Consider the following 5,625-nt stretch of genomic DNA (forward strand, 5'->3'; position numbering starts at 1 on the left):
TGATCTATTAACGCAGTTAAGCAGTGAGTACAGTATGTTATTCTTCTTTTTTTTAAATAATTTCTATTATATTTAAGTGAAAAATCGCATATAAAGCCTTTAAGCAGTAGGATAAATATTTGTTCCTCAAAGACCATCCCTTGACCTCGCCATAGTAGATGGAAACAGAAACAATATCAAGAAAGAAGAAATTAAGGATGGAAGGAAGATAATTAAAGGTTTTTCATTTTAAGATAAGAGTGCTAATAACTCCAAGGCTGCTTTTACAGACAGCTTTGAGCTAAATGCTAATATCATATAATCACATAATATTGTTAACATAAGCTAAAGTAATTAGCAATGTTAGTTGGCAAAGGAAACACAGTTAATGCCTTTAAACATGGAGCTAAATTAAGACATGGTTAGCGGCTGGGTTAACAGCCTGGACTGGAAATACAAAACAAAACCTTCCTTTCCTAAAGATGGGTAAAGGAAAAGTATAGTATAGCCAACAGGACGCACCTTTAAGGACGATTAACCTGTAAAATGTTAAAATTCAAATGACCATACAATTGGCACAGCAACAGATGTAACAAAGTAAGAATCTACAGCCATGCTAGCAGCTCTGAGGCTGCAAGGTTGGTTTGAGCTAAACGCTAACACCAGTATGCTAACACACTCCAGAACGATATGCTAACATTCAAATGTAGCCGCTTCAACATTTACCACCTTAAATTTAGAATGCTAGCATGCTAACAGTGATTAGCAAGGGGGAAATATGCCTATCTGTTCCTCAAAGAGGGGCTGAAGCAACTTTTCCAAATTCCATCATACATTAAGGTATCAAGGCATATTTGGACATTTCTTAACTCTTTATAGAAACAGAGTGTAGAAACGGTCATAGAAAAACAACTGGGAATGTTTTGACTCCCTTTGAGAAATTGTGTGACCCCAAGGCAACAAAGTCTCCTCACTCTCTAATTATATTAGTCTTGGTTGTTGTAAGTAAAGAAGATCGTAACAGACACAGACTCACTCAGTTAGCTCTAAATTGATCAGATTAAGTGCTGAAGCGGCCATTGTCTGACTGACACTCTGTATTCACAACGTCCTTTGTCAGCTGGTTTGAGGCTTTTGAAAATAACGTCGGATTTTGCTCAGTTATCATTCAAATGCTTTGTTTCATGAGATGATACTGCACCTATTTTTTTTTACAACAAATTTTACCAAGAAATTTAGCATGATACTTCCCTCTCTTTGTGCCTTGAACAAGTCTAAATATTGTCTTCCCTTAAAGTATCCTGCAGATGTTTTTACATAAATACAATAATGAATTGTTTTAATACAAAGACAATCAAATACGTTTGATTAAGAAGCATAGGGGTAGAAAACTGTTTGGTTTTTGTGTAAAAGTGCTCATTGAACTGAATCGTATCAAAGCTAACGTCATCTTTGCATTTGTCACCACATTATTACAGAACGAGAAACAAAGTGTTAAAAAGAATGAAATTAATACAGATGTGAATATGTTGACTTGTTTTGGTGGGTGTTAAACTTTATACCGATTTGACTTTGCGTCTGCATTTTTCCATTTAGATATTTTCACAGTGTTATACATGAGCCGTTTTATGATACACAGTAACTCCCTACAGTACACCTACAGAATTGTCTTTTTAATGTTCCAACTTCTTGCACTTTTTTAAAAATTCAAACAATCAAAAGGTTTCTAATTTGGCTTGCAGAAATTTCCGGAGAAACTCCTGATATTAGCCAGAAGAGCTGTATGTGTGAACGCATACGGCCACATTGGAGCTGGATGGCTTGTAGAATCATCACCTGTGTACAGATGAAGAGAGCTTGAGCACAGGAAAAAACTCAGGCACTGAAGACGCAGCAGAGCAGCGAGGCACACAGGAAATCTAAACACGGGTAGGAACAAAAGTAGGCAGCTAAACACTTAAACACTAAAGACACTTCAAAAAACACTCAGGGAAAGTACACAGAGCACTACAGATCAAGATGTCGTGCAGACTAGTGGAGTGAAGAGCAGGCTTTTATTGTCAGGTTAATAAGCTGAGTGGAAGCAGGTTGGCCTCGTCTGCTGCTAAAGGAAGAAGCCCCCCAACCCCACACCCCCCAAACATACCTGCAGGAGAAAGAGAACAGGAAGGGGAGGGGGAGAAGGAGAAGGAGGGAGAACACACAAAAACCTACAACAATACCGAAACAGAATCATCACAGATGGACTGTTTTCAGCTGATGCCGCTGGTACGACGTCAGGACACCAGAGGGGTTTAGACTCTGGTTGGGTGGGGCGGGGGGGGGCATCTCTACGTTGCTCTCTGTATGGAGCCCCAGTGGTTTGTCCCGTATTAAAGAAAAGCAATCAAGATCCGCACACCAAGAAGCTCCTGAGTGATGTTTGGAGCCAACATGCTCTTCCTCATCCTCGTATTCGTGTTTTTGGATCCAGCACCCTCCGTGGGATGTGCGTGTCTTTTTTGATTTTTCATTCTCCCGTATTAAATTAATGAGAGAAGAAGGGAAAAGAACAGAGGGGTTTGAGGGAGTGATGTGAAGTCAGAGTCAGAGGAGGAAGAGCGAGTAAGGCGTGCTTAAATACGTTTTGAAACAGAAATGGGTGTTTGAGGTCTATGTGGTCTATGTTCCTGAACCAAGCTTTAAAAGACAATTGTCTTGTTTCAGCACATTTGACCTTTGAACTTAAACACTCTAAAAATTCTGATGTGAGACGTCGTCTTGGTGTTTTTTATTCATTAAAACATGCTTCTGTCTGTCAACTTGATGCACCGAATACTTGAAAGTGAACACGTAAAACGCTGAGTGTGCTTTAGTGTGTCTCAGAGTTTTAATGCTATTGCAAGTAATCTAACACTTTCATATTGGAATCAGCTGCGACAATTTGTCGTCTAGGATTGAGTGCATATAGACCAGGGCACAAAAACAACATGTTTAAGAAACATCGTCTGCACTGATTTCTAAACATTTTATCTTTTTTACATGAAATTATTTGCCTTTTTTTATCGTCTCTGAGCTGAGGAAAGAGTGCAGAATTTCCTACAGCTTTGTATTTCTGCATTTAAATTGTTCCCACCGTTGTACCTTTGTCCTTTGAGAGTTTGCCGATGGGGAAAAGTTCAGGTTAAGACAGCAACTTCTGTAATTAATTACTGGAGGGAAGCCTTAAGAAAGATGGAAGTGCCTTTGTGTTGCTGGTGATGTGAAGCTGCAGCTCTGCCGGGATGTGGCCGTGTGTAATCTATCACTCGGCTGGCTGTTGTCCAGGTTCTGAACTGTTGGGCTCTCCAACCCGAGCACTCTGTCAGAGGTAAGTATTAAAAATACATTACCGCTGCTTTTATTCTGCAGCCGTAAATCAGGATGGCACAATCACGGTCCGACTGAGCTGCTGGTTTAGGAAAGAAAAATGACTCTCACTTTCTCCATCTAATCAAATATTGATACGGATAGATGTTCAGAGGCCCTGTGTGTTCTCACAGAGACGTGCCGACTGTTATTGCTTGTACTTGCTCTAATGTGTCGTAAGCTCTGCGTTAAAAGGATCTGACACAGTTCGGGGTGGTTGGGTGATAATGAGCTGCAGAGATTGCAGCGATCGTTTTTTAACGCGTGGAGAAAGATTGAAGTCTGAATACTGACTCAGAAACTCTAATTTGTTCAAGCAAAGATTAAATGTTTGGAATAGATTTATCTGACAAAACCAGCTTTGAGGAATGTCATGAGAGGCGAGATGTTAGGCGAGAAGTTATGGTGGTGGGCCCCGTTGCAGTGAAACCGCAACTCTCCTGGTAGCTTTTTTGCTCCAAACAATGTCCAGGGATCAATTATTTCCTTTGAATGAAGTTTGTGTATTTAGTTCAGAAAATATAGCATAGAATTGTTTCCAAATTTAAATCAAAACAGTGTCCAATTTTTGCAACGACAGTAGGAAACCTCCCTAAGAGGCCCCCATCTGACAGCACTAACTCTCATTGCCCTGCTAAGTGTTGCATGCATTATTGGCTGTGAAACCCAAAGTTTGTCAATGAAAGTCAACAAAAGAAGAGGAGGAATTATCCGTCTATAGGAGAGAAAACAGGAACAGGAAAGAGGAGTAATCGTTGGGACACTGGTAGACATGATGGTGATGAACGCTGGTTTGAGGGTCCCTAATTGGTTTTTGTCTAGGGCCCCAACAGACTCTTCTACTGAAGCGTCACAAGGAAGCATCTGTCTGTTTACCACTTTGATCCTGTATTTGATCATGTCTATAAACCCCTCTATTTCAGCCCTGCTCAGAACAGGCTGTTTCTGTGTCTGTAGCTTTAAATGCAAATGAGCTGTGTCTGACCACGCCCCCTCTCTGGAAGGACTAAAAACATGATCAATATTAATAATGCCGTATGTTGCTAAAGATTAGTTTTGAAAATAAAGGCAAGTATACACATCAAAATGTTTATCCTAGTAAGTTTTTAATCATGAAACAAACAAACAAAAATACAGAAAAACACAATCGAGATGATTAGGTCGAGTATAAATAAAACATATATTAATAAGACATGTAAAAAGAAGGTCAAACAAGCATCTTTGTTTATCATTCTACTCTTAACGTACATTTGAAGAGAAGTTGAGTGGGGGGGGTCAACAACATTCATATTTACAGGACAGGACAGCAGACTGCGTTCAAACAGGTTTACAGAAACAAGCTGAGAGTCATTTTCTTTTGTGCTTCCTCGATATCATCCTGAAGCGGTCAAAGCCTCCCATTTGGGAATCCAAGAAGAGGAATCTGATACTTAAAAATCTTGACTTGTAAACATTGTCTGACTTTGAGAGAGGCAGGACAGAGAGACATTCAGATGGAGGAAAACTGTGAGAGACGGGGAAAAATGCTGCCAGCCGTGCATATCCTTTATGCCAAGTTTAAAATAAATAATAAGACATTTTCTAGAAACGTTTCCATGGTGACCTCGTAAACTTTGATAAAGTCTCTCTTCAGGTTTTCTTTGTGCTGCATGTGAAGCTGGAGTAAAAGAGATCTGAATCTGAATTAAAACTGATGTATGCATTTTAACTGATAAAGCTGGCCACACAATAGACAATAGATTTTAGGCCCGATTTGCCCCCAAAATGATCTGGGGGGGCGTGGCCTGATTCAAGGCTTGTCCTATCTGTAATGTTTTGTCCAAATCTGGAATCATAAATATCAAATATGTTTGATACTTACGATTCCAGGTCCTCACAGCAGCCAATGAGAGCGAGCAGACTTGGAAGCGTACTCTGTCAACTCACCCTCAGCTCGTGCTGCAAATTGTATAAAAAATGCACATAATCCGTCTTCTCAGCCAGGAGTTCATCCGTATTGTTTTTCTCATTTTCTGTTTTTTCAAAGGTTTTTATTTTTTTGGCTTTTGGATGCCTTTATTTCTAGTCAGGACAGTGGATAGAGTGGGAAATTGGGGAGAGAGAGAGAGTTGGGAATGACATGCAGGAAAGGAGCCTCAGGTCGGATTCCAACCCCGGGTCGCCCGCTTGGAGGACTAAGCCCCTGCACATGGGGCGCACACACAAACCACTAGGCTACATGGGGCCAACTCTCATTCACTGTTTTTTGATGCCAACAGA

At 40.3% G+C, this 5,625-nt stretch overlaps 2 protein-coding genes across 2 annotated transcripts in view; both read left to right on the top strand.

The window, feature by feature from the left end:
- atrip (ATR interacting protein) overlaps positions 1–5,625 on the top strand; it is a 486,763-nt gene that overhangs the window by 333,812 nt on the left and 147,326 nt on the right. The gene's annotated exons all lie outside the window — the stretch shown is intronic.
- Positions 1–5,625, top strand: part of LOC132976955 (CMP-N-acetylneuraminate-beta-galactosamide-alpha-2,3-sialyltransferase 2-like) — a 259,673-nt gene that overhangs the window by 7,915 nt on the left and 246,133 nt on the right. The gene's annotated exons all lie outside the window — the stretch shown is intronic.

The sequence above is a fragment of the Labrus mixtus genome, chromosome 7 (genome assembly GCF_963584025.1).
Source record: "Labrus mixtus chromosome 7, fLabMix1.1, whole genome shotgun sequence".
Taxonomy (NCBI): domain Eukaryota; kingdom Metazoa; phylum Chordata; class Actinopteri; order Labriformes; family Labridae; genus Labrus; species Labrus mixtus.